Source organism: Mesoplodon bidens (genome assembly GCF_964165515.1).
Source record: "Mesoplodon bidens genome assembly, chromosome: 15".
In the NCBI taxonomy this organism is placed as follows: Eukaryota; Metazoa; Chordata; class Mammalia; order Artiodactyla; family Ziphiidae; genus Mesoplodon; species Mesoplodon bidens.
In genome coordinates this window covers 82,377,321-82,397,644 of record NC_138171.1, presented here as the reverse complement: position 1 = coordinate 82,397,644, position 20,324 = coordinate 82,377,321, and the positions used below count along the sequence as shown (strand labels likewise).

Sequence of the window (20,324 nt, the reverse complement as noted above, 5' to 3'; positions counted from 1 at the left end):
CAGGCACCGGAAGTGACGCTACCAGGCGCCTCAATCGAGGGCCGACAAGTCAAGAAGCCGAGCCCGGAGTGGATCGATGCCCCACGGTCTCCAAAGCAGCAGTTGAGAATCGCTCCGCGCATACGCACACATGGCGGGCGGCGAGAACAGGTGCGAAGGGGAGCCGAGAAAAGGGAAGGAGGCTTGTGGGAATCCTGTGGGGTTAAACTGGAATTCTGGGGCCGCGGAGTAAGAGCATAGGGAAAGGCGGTGGTCATTTCCCTCACCATGAGTTTGCGCTGTTCTGTCCCATGCAACAACAGGTGCCTTCCATCTTTCCAAATCCTGTATAGATCCTCCTAGACTTATGATGGATTTACGTCCTGATAAACCCATCTGTAAGTTGAAAACTATAAGAAGCAAATGCATGTAATACACCTAACCTACCCAGCATCACATCTTAGCCGGGCCTATCGTAAACGTGCTCAGAACACTCACATTGGCCTATAGTTGGGCACAATCATCTATACAGAGCCAGTTTTACAGTAAAGTGTTGAACATCCCATGTAATTTGTTGAATACTGCACTGAAAGTGAAAAACACAGTGGTAGTCTGGGTACAGAATGTAGTTCGCCCTCATGATCACGTGGCTGCCCCGTGTTGCAGGAAAATGGGGCCAGAGAGGATGGTCACGTCCCAGGTCTTGGGCGAGTCCCTGGGATGGGCGCCAAGTGAGGGTCCTTGGCTTCGCTCAGGAAGGAATTCAAGAGCAGTGGCAGTGAAGTGAAAGCCGGTTTATTGAGAGGGATACACATTCCATAGGCAGAATGCGGTCCATCTCAGAAGGCGAGAGTGGCCCCGGGTGTGGGTGTGGTTAGCTTTTATGGGCTGGGTAATTTCATAGGCTAACCAGTAGGAGGATTATTTCGACTCTTTTGGGGAACGAGTGGGGGTTTCCAGGACTTGGGGTACCACCCATTTTGGGGCCTTTTTTACTTGGCCTCAGAACTATCGTGTCGTTTAGCATATGCTAATGTATTACAATGAGCGTGTAATAAGACCCAAGGTCTACTGGAAGTCAAATCTTCCACCATCTTGGGTCTAGTAGGTTCTAACCAGTTTTGTTGTCTCTTCGATGGCTGTGTCGTTCTTTTAATGGTTGTGCCCTGCTCCTTACTTCCTGTCTCAGCTGGGAGCTGTGGCTTGCTGCCCAGCATTAGGACACAGTGAGTATCTACTGCATATCACTAGCCCAGGAAAAGCTCAAAATTCAAAATTTGAAGTCTGGTTTTTATTGAATGCGTATCACTTTAACACCTTCATAAAGTCAAAAAAATCATACGTCGAACCATCATAAGTTGGGGCCCCTCTGAAAAGTTTTACAAGTGCAGCTCCTAATGCTGAATGTAGGGGCAGATGCCCTGGTTTCATCCTTCTCTGAGCTCAGGCTGCCCCCAGTTTACCATCACCTTCAGGGTGGCCAGTATCCACCCCTCAAGTCTTCTCTAATTCTTGGGGCTCTGAGGGAACTCTTCTCCAACGCTTTACTGAAGAGCTTGAATCCCAGAGGCAGCTAATTTGAGGCCCAAAGTGGAGGGAATTGATGTCTCTGTCCAGCTTCTCACCTGATAAGGCAACCACCTCCAGTAATAACCAAACACTGACAAAATCATCTGCCTAAACTCACTGAAAAAAAAATCAATTCCCTACCACCCTTCCCACCTTCTTCTCTCCCCACAGAACGGGTTGACTGTTCTAACGTCATCAAGTTGTTGGTGTTAATTGGCAAGCTGAACGGGAATTCCAAAATGTACATGCATTCATTCATCCACTTATGAAATGTGTGTAAAGCATCATCTAGAATGTAAAATGGTTGTTGAGAGCTAAGAAAAATCAAATTTTATATCTTCCCCTTAACTAATCTCTCTGAGCCTCACTGTCGTCATTTGTAAACTAGGGATCATAACAGTACCTCCTCCTGGAGTTATTGTATTAAGTGAGCAAAATGTGACGTAATCAGCACATTGCCAGGCACCAAATAACTGGTTCATAAGTGTTATTTCCAAATGCTAGCTATAGCTTGGACATGTGGATAAAGAGGCCAAACAGATTTGTTTTTTAAGCTGGAGATTTTTATTTTAAAAGATCACCTAGAAGTGCAGCAACTTTAAAATAATGTAAGCTTCTTGAGGGTAGGGATATTTCTTTGCTTTGTTCACTGAAGTACCTTCAGTAACCAGAAAAGTGGATGATAATAAATATGTATTGAATAAGTGAATGAAGCTTCATGGATAATTAGGCAACACTGAACAAATGTGATGTGTTAGGAAGATGCACATAAGTGTAAGAAATAATATTAAGCAATCACAGAAAAGCAGTATTTTATTATGTAGATATAAAAATTTGAAGGAATGTAAATAGTCCTGCCTCAGTTAAGGAGTTAGAGAGAATACAAAGAGAATATCCTTAAAGCATTAAAAGAGAATATAAACTAAATAAAAACATTTCTGAATAGCAAAAGACAAGCTGCCCTGCACATTAGTTTGGTCATCTGAGCAATCAATTAATTCTGTTTGATGATAATGAGGATGGCAATACTGTATTATATAAGTGGATCTGGCTAAGAGCTCATTATAACTATTGAAAAAGGGTAAGGTAAGACTTTGCAAAGACACTACCTGGGCAGAAAATACCACAGGAAATGCAGAGACCTAAAGACAGGGGGCTTGTAGTGTTCTATTAATCACTGAACAATGGCTACTATACATTACACCGTGAGAAGGAAATCTTCTAATGCCAGCTCAGTGGCAATGATCTGCAGGCTCTTTCCCAGGTTCTAAAAGAGCCCGTGCATTTTCCTGTCCTTGGGCGGTTGCTCTGGGCTTTCCAATAGCCTGTTAATGGTCCTCAATGGTTTCCTGAGTGATTTGGAGAAAACAGTCATTGAAAGTAGGACTGGGAAAGAAAAGAAGGGAAGAAAGGAGCTTTTCTGGTTTTGTGAGTAGCATTGCACAACCTGGTTACGTAGCTATATTAAGAGCATTATAACACCCAAACTTTGGTTAGATGAACTGTGAAACAAGCATCACTCCTTTATAACCAAATTCACCTCTTGAGGGTCATATCAGAAGTCAGATGTCAAAAACTCACTTTTTAAAATTGAAGTATAGCTGGTTTACAATGTTGTGTTAGTTTCAGGTGTATAGCAAACTGAATCAGATATATATACATATTCTTTTTCAGATTCTTTTCCATTATAGCTTATTACAAGATATTGAATAGAGTTCCCTGTGCTATACAATAGGTCCTTGTGGTTTATCTTTTTATATATAGTAGTGTGTATCTATTAATCCCAAACTCCTAATTTATCCCTCCCCCCCTGCCTTTGATAACCATAAGTTAGTTTTCTATGTCTGTGAGTCTATTTCTGAAAAACTCACATATTTAAAAAAATACTAGAAGAGAGCTTCCCTGGTTGAGAGTCCGCCTGCCGATGCAGGGGACATGGGTTCGTGCCCCGGTCCAGGAAGATCCCACATGCCGCGGAGCGGCTGGGCCCGTGAACCATGGCCGCTGGGCCTGTGCGTCTGGAGCCTGTGCTCTGCAACGGGAGAGGCCACAGTGGTGAGAGGCCTGCGTACCGCAAGAAAAAAAAAATTTCAAGAAGAAAATATCTTGAAACCTAGCTGAGAGAAGCATTAGTGGCTGGTAGCATTTTCAGATACCTTCAGAGAAGGGTTCTGAAGAAATAAAGAGATGTCATGTTCACATTCTAATTTTAGGGTGTCAGAATCATCTTGCAACAAGGGACCAGGATATGTATAAAACATTTCATGCAAGATTTAACATTATGAGACAGTTTGGATTCTTATCACAATTTGAAAGAAAAAAAATGAAGCCTCCAGTTTAAATTGCAGATTATGTTCAGACAAGACAACCCTGAAAATTATTTCTATCTGGGGAATCCAAAACAATTATGTAAATGAGGCTGGTACTTCCTATTCTATTTTGTTTAAGGTGAATGTGTAAGTTTCTTCAATATCCCCTGGCAGAAACATCATCACATGGGTTAATGACTTTATTAAAATGGATGGTGAAAAAAAATAAGAAATAGTGTTTATCTCTTATGGATATTGGATAGTCTCCCTTTAATCACAGCCTTTTTTTTTCAGCTTTAGTATGAAGCTACTTTCCGACACTTAAAATTACCAAATTACTTCAGCTACTGAAAGATATTAATATAGCTTATAATACATTTTATCATTTCAGTAGAAGGTTCTAAATAAGACTGGTCAGCTTAGAAACCTAAAAGAAATTAGTTCTAAGTTATCTCCTCACGACTGAAATTGCAAATGTCAGATTCCATTACAAGTGGCTAAGACAAGAGCTCCTCCCTTGCTTCACTCAGTGCAGGGTAGCCCAGAAGTCTGTGCACCAAGACTTTGGGACCCTGTTACCTTTATTGAACCCCTATAACATTGTGCATCCTGTGTTAACTGCTGAAGACGCGGCAGTGAGCAACACAGATGTGCCACCTGCTCTCACAGAGCTTCCGATTTCTCGGAGGTGCAGCCCAATAAGTCAATGTTTGTGAGTTGTGAGTAGCTACTGTGGATAACAAACTACCCCCAGACTTAATGGTTTAAAACAACAACTGTTTGATTATATCTCATGGACTCTGTGGGTCAGGAATTCAGAGTCAGGGTGTGGCTGGGTGATTCTTCTACTCCTAGAGCCACTGAAACACTCTGTGGGACTTGGCTGGTGGGTGGGCTGGTCTAGAGGCTCCCAACAGCTGAACTCACGTGTCTGGGGGCAGGAGTGGCTAAAAGACTGAGCTCACAAGGGACCATCAACTGGAGCGACGAGGCACAGTGTTTCCAGCCTGGTGGTCTCAGGGTAGTTGGATTTCTTACACAGGGGCCAGGTTCCCCCAGACCAAGCATCCCAAGAAAATTAGGTGGAAACTTCATGGCCTTTTTGGACCTAGACTGGAGAATCACACAACAAAACTTTTTAACGTTTTCTTGTTGGTTACAAGTGAATCATAAGGCCAGCCTAGATTCAAGTGAAAGGAAACTGAATTCTATTTCTTGCTGTAGGAATGGTAAATTCACACTGTAGAAAGCTTGTGGAAAGGAGGCTACCATTATGGCCATCTTTTTTTTTTTATGGTGAAAAAAATTTATATTTAGAGTTAGCTGGACTCAGTTTAGATGAACCCAATTTTGTTGGCAACATCCAAAGCATCATAGAAGGGAGCCAATCGAACATATGTCTTCTTCTCTCCATCAGGCCTGATCTGGTGTTGACCTTGGCCACATCAAGGTCATAGAGCATCTTCGCAGCCTGATGATCTGGCGCTCTTTGGCTTTGACATCCCCAATGAACACAAGTGAGTTGTTGTCTTCCATCTCCTTCACATGGCTGACTCAGTGGTCAGGGGGAACTTGATGATGCCATCATGGTTAAGCTTATTTCTCCTGGGGGGACTCTTCTGAGGATATTTGGGCTGCCTTCAGAGCTTCAGTGTCTTGGGCCATTGGAAGGTGGGTGATATGTGAATCTTCTATATGACCATCTTTGAAAATGCAATCTACCAGAGGAAGAAGGAAAGAAAAAAGCAGAGGTGGAGGGAAAGATTTTATAGACCTAAAAGTAAGAAGGAGCAGGCAGTTAGAAAGATAGTAAGTAGGAGGAAGGCAATGGAGAGTTCCCCAGGCAGAGCAAACCACTTTTGAAAACTGTTTGACCGGGCTTCCCTGGTGGCGTAGTGGTTGAGAGTCTGCCTGCTGATGCAGGGGACACGGGTTCGTGCCCCGGTCCGGGAAGATCCCACATGCCGTGGAGTGGCTGGGCCCGTGAGCCATGGCCACTGAGCCTGTGCGTCCGGAGCCTGTGCTCCACAACGGGAGAGGCCACAACAGTGAGAAGCCCGTGTACCACAAAAAAACCCCCAAAAAACAAAAGAAAAAACTGTTTGACCGTAACCACTAAAGCTGAATGTAGGAATATTTTATGACCCAGCACTCCACTCCAAGTTTAATGCTCAATAGACATGCATAAAGATATGCAAAATCAGCAACAACAAAACAACAAACATGCACTAGAAGGTTCAGAGCACTACTCATAGTATTCCCAAACTGGAAAGTTCCCACATGTCTTTCAATAGTATAATGGTTAAAGACATTGAGTAAGTATATATTCACACAATGGAGTATTATATGACAACAAAAATGGACCAACTCTTGCTACATGCAACAACATGGATAAATCTCACAAATATAATGTTGAGTGGAAAAAACCAAACATAAAATGGGTCTTACTGTTTGGTTTCATTTATATACATTTCAAAAACTGCTAAATGGATTAGAAATTAGAAATCAGGATGGAGGTTGCCTGAGGTGGAGGGGGTTGCCCTGGGAAAGAGTCAGAATGAGGGCCCCTGGAGTGCTGGGGACATTGTATTTCTTACTCTGGATGCTGGTTCCATGGGTAGATATATTCCCTTTGTGAAACACAAACTGAGCCATGTACTTACGATTTGGGCAATTATATCTGAGGATGTTATACTTCAATAAAAAGCATGCTAGAAAACAAACACAAATGGCAAGCTGTGGTTGGCAAATGGGGTAATCACCCATTCCAACTTCCCTGTGTGCTACTGGGCAGTGTGAAATGAAGGGTTTATAAGAAAATCTCCAACTTGCTTGTAGCTCTAATATCCTATGCTTCTATGATTCCATTGGAAAGACTAGAAGAAAATTCTTTGACTTTAGTTCACGGTAGGAAATTCTGATTGCCAGGGAGGGGACCCTGGGACCAGCCAGCCCTCTGTGCCTGAGCTGACTATCCATGTGTCCCACGTCCTGGGGGGCAAGCAGTGTGTGGTGGGCCAGAGCATCCTTTCCTGAAGAGGTGAGAGGCGGGAGGCTGTGCTGCAGCCGTACTTTCTAGATTTCTCCTTCACCTTCTCGTCCATCATCCTCTTTCTCCCTTCCCTTGTCAACAGCTCTCCTGGCTGGCAACCTTTGCTTTCAGGGCTGACAGTTGGCTGGGACAAGTTCCCCCTTTTCTCTTCCCTTGTTGGCACCTGCCTCGATTCACCTTATTATGGCTGCTGCTGTGAGCTCATGCATCCTTTGTGTGCCGTGTTCCCCACCCACCTAACAGCCGAACCTGCCCTGTTAGCTTTTCCTGGAGGCACACGGCATCAAAATCTAAAACTTGAAACACTCTCCCTCTCTGCCTTAGCCCTCAGTGGAATACTTGTCAATTTCAATGTGCTACACTACACTGACTGCTCAGAAAAGAATAATCAAGGGAGAAAATAAACAATCGTGGTGCTACAGATGGGCGGGGGGATCAGAGGTAGACATGGATGGGTGACTGGCCCCTCTCATCCCGTCACTTAGTTAGTAAGCACTCTCTGCTCACACATGGGTTACAGAAAATGCAAACCCTGCCAGGTGAGCTCTCCGCAAGCTCCTGACCTAACAGGGATGCCGGATGCGGGCAAACATATAGGTAATCAGCAGTGAGAAATCTCAAATTAATAATAATGCAGTGACGAAATGAAGTTGACACAGGGACACAAAAGGGGCATGGGGCCCTCCAAGACAGCATCGCATAAACAAAGCTTCATGGCAGGCAGACAGGTTAAAATTGGAAACACTTTCATTGCAGCCCAAGTCTGAGGCTGGTTTGACAGATTAATGGAGCATGAAGAAGGCTGGCTCCATAATCATGAAATACAGGGATCCCAAGAGTTGGCTCTGTTAGCTTAACCAGGGGGCTTGTGCTGTAGAAGGGAGGGAGATAACTAATGTAATCGTGTGAAGCTAAGGAAAGTTTTGAGTAAGGATAAGTAAAATCTAGTCCATATTGGAAGCGTTAAGACAAAAATCGTGAATGTTCTAACACTCATTATACTACAAGCATTGTTGTAGGAAATTGGCCTTTCTCCCACCCCACCCTCTTCCACCCAACGCACAGTCCAGACCCAAGCTCTGCCTGCTTTGGGTCCAGTGCATTTGCGGGGACTCTAGAGGTGGAAGAGTGGGGAAAGTAAAGAATATGGGTTCATTCCTTCCCTCCATTCCCACTCCTGATATAAAACACCAAACAGTCATAAAACAACCTAATCCAACCATCAAAGAATGAGACAGATGTGATGGGACCCGTTGCATCCATTTCTAATTTCTGTGATTTTTCTGGTCCACAAACCAACTGAGCATAATAGAGAAAAACAGCCCGAGTTCTATTGGAACTGCATGAAGTAAAATGCTCCCGGTGCTCAAGAATGCATCTCACTGCCTACGTTAAGGCTCATTGTCTATAAAGCCACCGAAAGATGAAAACTATTCAAAGCTTAATAGTAAAGGTCATAAGAGCAAACACTTTTATGGGTTTCCCATGTGCCGGCCACAATGTGCTAAGCCCTTGATTGATATGTCCAACCACAGTACTGTGATGGAGTTACTGGACTGTGCCTCTTTTAGAGAAATAAGGAAACTGAAGGATAGGCATGTCCATTTCATTCATTCATTCATTCATTCATTCAACAAACATTTCTCCTATTGTTTGCCTGGATATAGGGGGTCTGCTCCTCCGCAGGTGAGTGCAGGATCAAGAGCTGGTGCCTTAGTCTGCTTGGGCTGCTTAACAAAGTACCACAGACTGGGTGGCTTAAACAGCAGAATTTTATTTTCTCACAATTCTGGACGCTGGAAGTCCTTGAAGATGTGGTTTCTCCCAAGGCCTCTCTCCTTGGCTTGCAGATGGCCAGCTTCTCTCCATGTCCTCACGTGGCCTTTGCTCTGTGCTGTGTATCCCTGATGTCTCTGTGTCCTAATCTCCTCTTCTTATAAGGGGACCAGTCAAACTGGATTAGGGCCTACTCTCTTGGCATAATTTTAATTTCATCACCTCTTTAAAACCCCATCTCCAAATAGAGTCACTTTCTGAACGTATGAAAGAGGGAAGGGCATGGACACAAGTCATCCCATGACAGCTGGGAAGACGATTTGATTCCTTTGACCAAGATAGTGGGACCTTAACTTCATCCCTCTAAGCTGGGGCTGGAAGGTTCCTTTTCCCCAGCAACATCAAGATTCACAAGAAGGTCTGAACTCGGAGTGCCCGAGTAGTGCGGCGGGTGAACTACACCGAAGCATCCCCCACGTTGTTTGTTATCCAGCCGTCCACCACCTGCAGTACAATGGTGGCCTGTGTGGGCCAAAGGAAGCAGCTGTGTCCAATTGCTCAGAGCGTTTGCTAAAAACATTGAAAAGGAAACATCTGCTTATACTATATTTTTCTTTCTTTCTTTTTTTTCCTTTGAATGGTTCAAAGGTGAATAAAGTGGATTTCAGTAAACCTGCCACACAGAGCTGGATTCCTGCCTTCAGTAATTCTTTTGTGCTTGTCACATACATACTTCCTCTGAGGCACTTCAAACACTGTTGATTTATCCTTCCATGAATTTGAATGAAGGTAGCGCTAGGAGTCAAGTTGTTCCTGCTCTTCGAATGGGATTTCACAGTCTATCTGCAAACTTATTAAGAGCACCTACTCCTTCCAGTTTTCCGGATTTATTCCGATTACAATTTCTCTTAGTCTTCTTAATCTTGAACTAAAGAGCTTTAGGACCCAATAGTGTATTATATCCACCAAAACATTTACTTTATTTACTTCCATCCCTCGAGACATTGAGGAAGAACCAGTTAAAAATGTTTGTAAATGTGGCTGGGAAATCACAATGCATTACCTTCACAGTGCTCTGAAAATCTGCTCCCAACTTTAAATTTCTAGTTCCCTTTGGAAGGCAGCCAGTCATGAGAAAGTAAAGATCAGTGTATGTTTACATACAGCCATTTTTCTCACTCCTTTTCAAACCCTTTGTAAATAGTCAACACTGGGAAATCCAGGTACTATTGTACATGGCATCATAGCTGCTTGTCTTGAAAGGCTGCAGAAAATGTGGTGCAGAGTCTAACTTCCTCTTGCTTTAAGTCAAAAAGCCTGCCTTTAGGGCTTCCCTGGTGGCGCAGTGGTTGAGAGTCTGCCTGCCGATGCAGGGACACGGGTTCGTGCCCCAGTCTGGGAAGGTCCCACATGCCGCGGAGCGGCTGGGCCCGTGAGCCATGGCCGCTGAACCTGCGCGTCCGGAGCCTGTGCTCCGCAACGGGAGAGGCCACAGCGGTGAGAGGCCCGCGAACCGCAAAAAAAAAAAAAAAAAAAAAAGCCTGCCTTTGGTGGAGAACAAAGGACAACCATCTGCTTACTCAGAGACGCCCCTCTTTGCACAGGAGAGGAAGCTGGGAGGACGTGTGTTCTGCACTGGTTCTAACATGGATCCTTCTATGACTTAAGAGATCATTTTACATCCCATTGCCTCCCGTTCCTTGCTTCTTTTTTTTTTTTTTTTTTTTGCGGTACGCGGGTCTCTCACTGTTGTGGCCTCTCCCGTTGCGGAGCACAGGCTCCGGATGCGCAGGCTCAGCGGCCATGGCTCACGGGCCTAGCCGCTCCGCGGCATATGGGATCCTCCCGGACCGGGGCACGAACCCATATCCCCTGCATCGGCAGGCGGACTCTCAACCACTGCGCCACCAGGGAGGCCTCTCCCGTTCCTTCTTATTAAGATGGCAGGACTTCACCAGCTTTCCCTCTCACAGGAGTATGGTGTGGAACAATTAAGGGTTAATTAATTAACTGGAGAACAGCCATGCAAGAGAGATAATAAGGACTCCTACTGCATTTTCTTGGCTTTGGGTAAGGCCACTCCTAAATCAATTTTAATCACAAGCTTAAGCCCTCAATTTTTCATTACTAGTCACACTTTGAGGTTTAAGATGAACATGAATCTCTTGAATATAATTTTTCCCAAATCAGATATTTTGTTTCCCCTGCAAGACTTGTTTCTAGTACCTACTTCACTGGGTTAATCAATAAGTTATCTTGCATTAAATTTAGTAGCTCTATCGTGAGTCAATGAAAATGACCGGGATTTTTTTTCCTTTGCTACTGAATTTTGTTGTTGTTTTTGTTGCTTATTTAAGTTAAATGGAAGAAATCCCATTGTTCAGTATGAGTCTGCTTATTTCCATCTTTTACTTTCAGAGATAATCTTGGCCAAAACCCAGGACAGAATAATGACAGACCTTGGATGGAAAGTCAATGACTTTCAAAAAAATATCGCTGGTCACCTGCTGATTATCCAAATGCTGGTTTTGTTGGGAGAATATGATGAGACTGTTTTCCTCCCCGTCTCCCTCCTGGTGCTCGTGCCGTTGATGGGAGATGGGCTGGAGTATACACGTGTAGACAACAGGGCTGCATGAACGGACTTGCCTCCCTGCTGCTGAGAGGGCTGGCACCAGTCCTAGGCTCAGCCTTAGAGAGCTGAGGTTCAAGTGCCTTTCGCGCTCCAGATCAGTGATGCCCAGGTGCTGGCTGAACCTTGAGTTCCTTACCACCTTCTTCTATTCCAAACAGAATGGGATCTCTGATTCGTGTTCTGGAGAATGCAAGGCTCCTCCATCTTACAGAGCAAAGTGCATTCCCACTCCCATGGCCATAGCAAATCGCTTCATGTTGGTGGTAGAAAGCCTCTAACTGAGCCTGTAGATGTAGCTGCCACTGTTTTCCAGCTTCCCCCAAAATGTGCTGTTCTGGTCCTCAAGGAAACATAGGCAGAATCTAAGTGTGGAAAATCAGCTCAATTGTATTCCATTCATTCAACCAAAGTTTATTGATGATTGACATGTGACACTAACTTCTAGGAACATGAAGAAGGTAGAGGACACAGTCTGTCTCAACGAGGTCAAAGGTAACCTAAGGTGGGAGAGCACAGCAAGGCAGGAAGGTCAGGCCCAAATCCATTGGTTTGATCTTGTCATAGGAAATCTGGTCAAAGATGGAGTGGACAGGCTGGAGAAAGAGAGATGAAAGTTTTTCTTTGGGGATTAAGTATCCAAAGTCCAAATCTGGGAATACTTATTGTATTAAGTATGTCCAAATAGAATACTTCTATTCTTGGAATAGAAATTCCTATACTTTTGCTGGGTGCAGAAGGATTTTTGTTTATGTAAATTCTTCCAGATAAAGAATTTGTTTGCTTTTATACACCTTATGTCAAATTTCTTCTTATTAATAATGGAGTGAGAAGAGAGGCCTCAGAGATAATCCAGTCCAAACCCTTCATTTTGTTTTTTATTTATTTTTAAAATTTAATTAATTAATTAATTAATTAATTAATTAATTTATGGCTGCGTTGGGTCTTCGTTGCTGCACGGGCTTTCTCTAGTTCTGGCTAGTGGGGGCTACGATTTGCTGCGGTACGCGGGCTTCTCATTGCGGTGGCTTCTCTTGTTGTGGAGCACGGGCTCTAGGTGCGTGGGCTTCAGTAGTTGTGGCACGTGGGCTTCGGTAGTTGTGACATGTGGGCTCTAGAGCACAGGCTCAGTAGTTGTGGCGCACGGGCTTAGTTGCTCCGCGGCATGTGGGCTCTTCCCAGACCACGGCTCAAACCCGTGTCCCCTGCATGGGCAGGCGGATTCTTAACCACTGCACCACCAGGGAAGTCCCAACCCCTTCATTTTAAATGTTAAAAAATCTAATTCTGAAACTACATGATTTGCCCAAAATCACATTGATTTAAAAAAAATGGTGGACTGGGTCTAGAGCTCAGTCTTCCTACCCAATCTCATGTTATTTCAGAATAAGAAATTACTATGTAATTGCTGTAATTTCCCCATGATATTTTTTTCTTCGTCGCTTGAATTTTGTAGAGAAATCTTAAATGTGTCTGGGTAAATTGAATTCATAGAATTAACTATAATGTGACTTGATAGATTGCAAAATGGCCACAAATTCTTTCCCTCTTTCACTCCTTGAATATATTCTTTACCTTGTGACTGACTGGCTTTAACCAATGGGACATTAACAAGTGTGAGGCAAGCTCAGGCCTCAGGGGGGCGCATGCTTTCGGTTTTACCCTCTTTCTGCTGTTGGGTCCCAGCCTCCCCGTGAAGGCGTGGAAGCTAGGCTGCAAGCTGATGAGAGATGAGTGGACCAGTCAGACCAGTATCCCCATCACCTCTGCCAGTAGCCCAGCAGCCCTCGGCCAAATCACCCACTGACCACAGATGCGTGAGTGAGGCCACCTGGGCTCAGCCAAGCCCCACCCAGACAGAAGAGCACCCGGTCAATGCCTGAGCTAAATAAATGACTGTTGTTTTAAGCCCCATAATAGTTAGGGTGGTTTATTGCAAAGCAAAAATTAGCTACTGCAGTGAATGTAAGAATGAATGATAAGCATAGAAGTGAGTTCAAGAGGGGAGAACATACTATTGCCAGTCAGAGTAAATGGTCAGAGGTTTCTTTTTTTTTTTTTTTTTTTTTTTAAATATTTTTGCGGTTCACGGGCCTCTCACTGTTGTGGCCTCTCCCACTGCGGAGCCCAGGCTCTGGACGCACAGGCTCAGCGGCCATGGCTCACGGGACCAGCCGCTCCGTGGCATGTGGGATCTTCCCGGACCAGGGCACGAACCCGTATCCCCTGCATCGGCAGGCGGACTCTCAACCACTGCGCCACCAGGGAAGCCCCCAGAGGTTTCTTTTGAAACCTAGACTTTATATACAAGAGAGCCGAACCTTAATGCTGAATTTGCTATTTTATGGAGGAAAAGGCAGAAGTTATATTTTGTTTTCTCCGTAAGAGAATCTTCCTCATGGGATGGATACAAGTTCTCATTACACTTATTTCCTAATTTAATATCAAGTCTTGGCCAATAACTGGTCACTAATTAACATGAAATTGCAAATAAGACTTTCTATTAAGAGCACAAACACGTATGTATGCACGTGCAACACACACACGCAACACTGTCAGATGCAGAATTGTGCCTCCTCTTACAGGGTCATTTATCTGGAAAACTGCTTATTGTGGTCTTTTTTGAGCCAGAGCTCTGTTTACTGTGGGTTTCTGCCAAGATAACCCTTGACATTCTTCAAAGATTTCTCTTTTCACAAGAGCATCTCTATAATGAATATGCTTTCAAGGAGTTGAAATATAACCCTGATAGAATATAAAGATAACTCGTTGTAATAAATAAATACAACACTATTTCCTGTGTTCTTTGAGAATAAAACTTAAGAAAACAGTTTTTAAAGTCGCTTCAGAAAGAGATAGTCTCCCGACAATACTCTGTAACTTCTTCCCATGGCACCATCTTAGAAATTATAGGAGAAATATGTATTTAAAAATAAATATATAATCAGGATGGAAAACAAGAAGAGGTTTTTTTGGTAGATCAGAAGGAAAGTAAAATTGTACCATACAAAGTGAAAACCCATGTAGGAGAGGACTTCTGTACAATGTGGGGAGCTTCCAGCCTAGAGGTGGCAAAGACAGGAGTGGGAGGGGACCTGGGGTGTGGGGGCTTCTGGATCGCTGGCTGGGATGCCACCAACAGACAAACCGAACGGTTGACTCGTCTTCCCCCTCCAACTCTTGGCAGAGCTAGAAAGTGCTCAACAGGACCATCTTAGTCTGAGCAGAAGAACCTGGCATTCAGATGGCACAGGAGGGCCAACACTCAGGAGGATGGTGACCAAATGTATTGGAAGTTGCTCCTGTCCAGAAGGTGGCGTGCCCTGCTGAACAACACATCCTGTGCCCACCTGCTACTCCCAAACCTGGAGAGAGGCTGCGGTCCACCCCACCTAGAAGCAGATCCCCCTTACCCAACATAATGAATGAATCATTGAATGGGCTGTCATGGCAAAGACAAAATAGTCACAGAGTTGGGGCAATAGGAAATCGGCAAGAATATGCAAACATTTGAGTGGATCAGCAAGTGGAAAAAGCAGCACCAAACTCAACAAATTAAGAAACGGAGTTGGGCTTCTCTGGTGGCGCAGTGGTTGAGAGTCCGCCTGCCGATGCAGGGGACATGGGTTCATGCCCCGGTCCGGGAAGATCCTGCATGCCGCAGAGCGGCTGGGCCTGTGAGCCAGTGCCGCTGAGCCTGCGCATCCGGAGCCTGTGCTCTGCAACGGGAGAGGCCACGACAGTGAGAGGCCAGAGTACCGGAAAAAAAAAAAAAAAAGAAAGAAACAGAGTTAATACGGTAAACAGAAAAAGGTTTGGGAATGATTATAATCCCTATTCTAAGACAAATCTAAGAAGATATTGTAGCCATAAAAAATGCTCAGTTAGAGGTCTAGGAAATTTTTTTTTAATGTATTGTTGAAATTAACAGCTAAGTAATGGGCTGAACAGCAAAATAGACATTGGTGTAACATGAACCAGTGGCCTGGAAGACTAAGGTGAGGAATTCTACCAGAATGCAGGATTTAAAAAGCAAAAATATTATGGGGTATAGAAGAAAAATTAAGGGGTTTGGAGGAACAAGTCAGAAGTGCCAACATCTAATAAGAATTTTAGGAGAGAATAGCGTGAATAGAGTGAGAGCTCTGAAAGCAATACTAGAAAAAGAAATCACAGAACTAAAGAAACACATCACTCAAGTTGAAGAGGCCCAACTCTTGTGTTATGAACAAGAGATGTATCAGTAGTATAAGCATGTCAAAAGGTTGAAAATAAATAGATATAAAAGCTATAGGAGGTAAATGCTACCAAAATAGAACTGAAAAACAACATTTCTAGGCAAAGTTAGAATTGAAAAGCATTCAAGGGACAAGAGATATTTCTTTTTTCTTTTTCTTTTTTTTTGGCCGCACTGCACAGCATGTAGGATCTTAGTTCCTCGGTCAGGGATTGAACCCACACCCCCTGCATTGGAAGCACGGAGACTTAACCACTGGATTGCCAGGGAAGTCCCGAAGAGATATTTCATAGAGATAAAGGGGACAACTAACCAACATAACAGTCACAAACTCTAGGCCCTTTATTTCCCAGCTTTAGAATATTTACACAAAAATAAATAGAAGGACAAAATCTTTCAAAAAACTCATCCCAACTGATAACAGTGATTACATCTGGGGAGTAGGGTGAGACTTGGTTAACAATAAAGAAGACTTTTCCTAACTCTGTATTACTTCAAATTATTTTGTCAAGTTAGATGTATCCATGTATTAGTTTTATATTTAATACATTTTAAAAATAAATAAGATTTTACATATATATTTTTAAGGTGTTCTGTACTTAGTAGTACTTTGAATATTTAAGCCAGGAATAATTCCGATCCTGGCCAAAACTTTCTTTTTCACCTACTAGAATCTTGTCTGTCTCTGCCACACGGCCTTTATCACTAAATTTCTTGCCTTTCTGCACTGTTGTCGGGTTGTTAAATGAATTTCAATCATGTAACTTCAATCAGAGTATCCTGGATGGAAGGGATTTTTCTTACATTCTAATAGAATATCATTAATAGTATTTAGAAATACGATTTTTAATGAATGCTCATTATGTGGCACTCTATGCATTATCTCATTTAATCTTCTCAATAACCTTTTAGAATAAGTACCATTGCAGATCCCATTTTAAAGATGAGACGATTGAGGTTTTAGGCAGAGTAGATAACTTGTCCAAATTCTGAGAGCAACTAAGAACAGGAAGAACCACTATTTGAAAGTAGGTCTGATTGATACAGGATTCTGAATTGTAACCACTGTGAAGAGGCCTGGGCTCATAGAACCTGCTCACCATGTCTCAGTGATCCATCAATGATTTCACATCTCACGGACAGTCCTCAGGTTGCAACACCCTATGATGTCATGAAGAGGGAGTTGCATCAGAGAGTTTGAAGGGTCATAATGAATAATTTAAACCCGAGAGGGCCTCAGCATTCATTTTACAGGTAAGGAAAATGAAGCCCAGAGAGGTTAAGGGAGAAGTCCAAGGTCACAGAGCTGGACCCTGAAACAGCTAAGATGGAAACTCAGCTCTTCTGGATCCCACTGCAGCTCTGTAGAAAGTAACATCAGAGGACATGACTCCTGCAGCTTCTCAGCAGTGCTCCTTACTCCCTGCAAGTCTTTGGGCTGCACTGTCCCTCTGGAGTGACTTGCGGGGCACGCTTCCACGTCCTGTAGCCCCGGCACGTAAATCACTGCTTGGAGTGTCTTTAAGTGTGCCACAGCGACTCACTACGGGTGGCTTTTTTTTAAGGTGCTAAAATCAAAGATGATTCCAAGAGCAGAATGCACGACATCAGACGTTCAAAGAGATGCGGAGGGGAGAAAACCAGAGAACAATCATAGACGGAGAACAGAGAGATCCTGAAAAAATCCAGAAGGAGAAGAACTGAGGCTGTACATGGGACAGAATAGGTTCAGATATCAACACGCAGAAGGTCTGGATGAGAGCAATCCCAGAACCTTCTGCCGTGATTCCTGAGCAGTTTCTCCTTGTGCTGTTGTGGTTTCCTTCTGTGTGAGCAGTCGCAGTTAGAAATACCTAATTTTGGTGTCTGCCCAACATAGAAACTACGGTCTGTGAGGTGACCTGTAAAGGAAAATGGCTTTTTCTTTTTTTAACTTTTTAAACGTTCTATTTAAACTACGTATTTCAAACTTACAGAAGAGTTTCAAAAATGAAACAATGAACACCTGTTTACCCTTTGTCTAGATTTACCAAATGTGCTGTGCCACACATCTCTATGTATGTTTTCCTGTTTTTTTTTCTTGCTGAACCACTTCAGAACTTCAGACATCATAACTCTCTACCTCTCATATCCTAAGAACTTTAGCCCTCATATCCTAAGAACAATGACATTCCCTTCTGTAATTACAATACCATTATCAAATCCTGGTTATTTTACAATATTGGTAAAATGTGATGATCAAATAGACAGCCCATATTCAAATTGCAACAGTTCTCTCAATAATGTTCTTTCATCTCCGATCAAACATTGCATATAGCTGACATTTATCTTTAATCTGGAACAGTTCTCAGCCTTTCTTTGTTCTTTATGACCTTGACATTTTGAAGAGGATAGGCTGGTCGTCCCTCAATTTAGTTTTGTCTGGTGTTTTCTCATGATGAGAGTCATTCAGTATTTATGGCAGGCATACCACAAAAGTGAGGCTGTGTCCAAGGGAAATAGCTTTAATCACAATATTTTTATATGATATTCATCCTGTCAGATATGCTGTTTCTTGAGTTCAAGGAGTACGATGCTAAATGACACCAGATTAGCCATAAAGCAAGCCCAGAAGAGAGTACACACTCAAAAGGCAGGTCCCGCTATTGACCACATTTTCAACCTCATTCAGTATACAATAGAAAGCAACTCACTCTCTGCCCAGTTCATATCATACCAATCTCTTTGTCTGTTTCTACCATAATGACATCACTGAGCAGCATTAATTTCTCTAAAGAAGGAAGGGAAAATTCTACTTGGAAAATTACTCCCCATTTCAATTGGTCCATAAATGAAAACTTTGACACTTTCATCACCAAACATAATCATTTCCCTTTGGAATCATCATAGTCTTCAAAGGATTTGAAGAGCTGGAATAATTCAATCAACTTCCCATTTCTTACCACTTAAATTTAAAAAATGATGGGGTGAAATGTCCCCTTTAAAGATATCCATGTCGTTATGTATTTATAGCGTGTTTATGTTACGTTTCATCTGAGGAGCTCATAATACTGAGTTCTGAAGACTGAAAGTGCCTTCTCTGTTTACTGGTTTCTATTTCCCAAGCTCACCCTCTTCTCTCCATGACCCACCACCCCCAGTTCCAAGCCTCCACCATCCTCCTCAAGACTGTTCTGTTTCCTAACTGCACCCAGAACTCTTGCTCCCCATAATCCAGTTTTCACCCGGCAGACAACATGATTCCCTTAACATGTACCTTACATCATGCTACTTTTCTGCCTGATACTGTTCAGTGACTTCCTCTTTTTTTTTTTTTTTTTGGCGGTACGCGGGCCTCTCACTGTTGTGGCCTCTCCCGTTGTGGAGCACAGGCTCCGGACGCGCAGGCTCAGCGACCATGGCTCACGGGCCCAGCCGCTCCGCGGCATGTGGGATCTTCCCAGACTGGGGCACGAACCTGCGTCCCCTGCATCGGCAGGCGGACTCTCAACCACTGCGCCACCAGGGAAGCCCAGTGACTTCCTCTTTATTGCACTTAACTTAAAATCCAGAGCCCTTACCACAGGCAACAGGACCGACCCTGCCCACCTCTCCACTGGCTCTCCTGCTTGCCCCTTGATCAGCCTGGTGCAGCCACACCAACTCTTCTGTTCCTTGAGGAGCTTGCCTCCTCACCGTAGGCCCTCCGCACTTGCCGATCTTTCTGCTTGGAATCCTTTTTCTTTGGCTTGATCCGTGAGCGTTACTTCTCGTCATTTGGGTCTCAGCTCAGATGCCACCTCATCAGAGAGGCTTTCTATGGCTATGTCACCTGACGTAGCCTCCAGCCCAAACCCGATTATGTATATGCTTTGTCTCCCAGAGTATGTATTCACTTGCCTAGCTTTCCCCACCCCTTCTGTACTGGTGAGCCCCACATTTCTCTCTCTAGTACCTTCAAATCATTGCCACGTGGAATTGTTTTGGCAGTTTGAATCTTTCTTAGGACTCCTCAGCAGGTCTGAACTGGTTTGTCCAGATGGCAAAAGGCCCAGGGTGCCTCGTTATGCAAAAGATTCCATTAATTTCTGAAGGGTAAGGATGAAATCTCGCTTTCTTTCTGTATCACAGTCTGGACATCCACTCAGTAAATGTTTGAAGTCTCTTAAACTTAAAAGAAAATGAAGACTTTACTGTGTTAGTGCATATACACATATCACATGGCTTTTTCTGTGTAATAAACCACCCCAAAGTTAGTGGCTTAAGACAATAACCATTTATGAATACTTGGCTTATGACTCTGTGGGTTAGCCCTGGGGGTAGGGCTCTGCTGGTTGGTTCTTCTGGTCTTGGCTGGGCTTACCCGTGCATCTCAGTCAGCTGCTGAGTTGGCTGATCTAGAGGCACTTCAAGTGCTCATCTCTGCTTCCCATGATCTCTCATTTTCCAGGAGGCTAACCTGGGCTTGTTATCATGGTGATGATGGAAAGGATCCCAAGAGAGCAAAAAAAAGTGTTCAAGCCCCTTGACACCGAGGCTTGGAACTAGCACACTGCAAATTCTGCCACCTCGTAATGGCCAAACAAGTCCCAAGACCAGCCCAGACTCAAGGCCTTCATCTCTTGATGAAAGACGCTGCAAAGTCACATTGCATCGGGGGTGTGGGTACAGCAAGAGAAATCATAGTGGCTATTTTTGCAAACAATTTACTGCAATAAGTAATGGTTGGCACAGGGAATGCATCTCTGAAATGTGGCTGCTTAAAGTTAGAAGATAACCAGAAAATGTTAG

General features: G+C 43.7%; 1 long non-coding RNA gene across 2 annotated transcripts in view; it reads left to right on the top strand.

Annotated features, from left to right (window-relative positions):
* The first annotated feature begins 52 nt into the window (after nt 1-52).
* The window catches only part of LOC308629372, an 82,893-nt gene continuing 62,621 nt past the window's right edge, over nt 53-20,324 (top strand). For both annotated transcript variants that reach the window (XR_014017666.1, XR_014017667.1), the window contains exons 1-2: nt 53-150; nt 5,275-5,374. This is a non-coding gene — a long non-coding RNA (uncharacterized lncRNA). The remainder of the gene's footprint in view (nt 151-5,274; nt 5,375-20,324) is intronic.